This window comes from Cyprinodon variegatus, unplaced genomic scaffold (assembly GCF_000732505.1).
Source record: "Cyprinodon variegatus isolate N-32 unplaced genomic scaffold, C_variegatus-1.0 Scaffold96, whole genome shotgun sequence".
Taxonomy (NCBI): domain Eukaryota; kingdom Metazoa; phylum Chordata; class Actinopteri; order Cyprinodontiformes; family Cyprinodontidae; genus Cyprinodon; species Cyprinodon variegatus.
In genome coordinates, this window is record NW_015150549.1 from 1273431 (window position 1) to 1273727 (window position 297).

A 297-nucleotide genomic window follows, 5' to 3' on the forward strand; every position below is an offset into this window, starting at 1 on the left:
TTTTGAAATGACTGCAGTTCATTTCAAGTCCACGAGGGTGCAGCATTGTTTAAAGAACTACACTGTACCGACACAACCGCTTCATGTTATTTTGTTTTTTCTTTTATAAATTTCATTATCATGCAGGTGTTGTTATTATGAAATTGTATTACGTATAAAATTTAAATAAACAGTTTGAATACATGTTGAACAATATTTTATCCACTATAAAATTGAAAGTAGAGCCTCTTGAAAATGGCTGTTTTCTTCTTAGGAAGTGGAAATCTAATGACTAGAGTTCAGAAATGCCTCCATGTC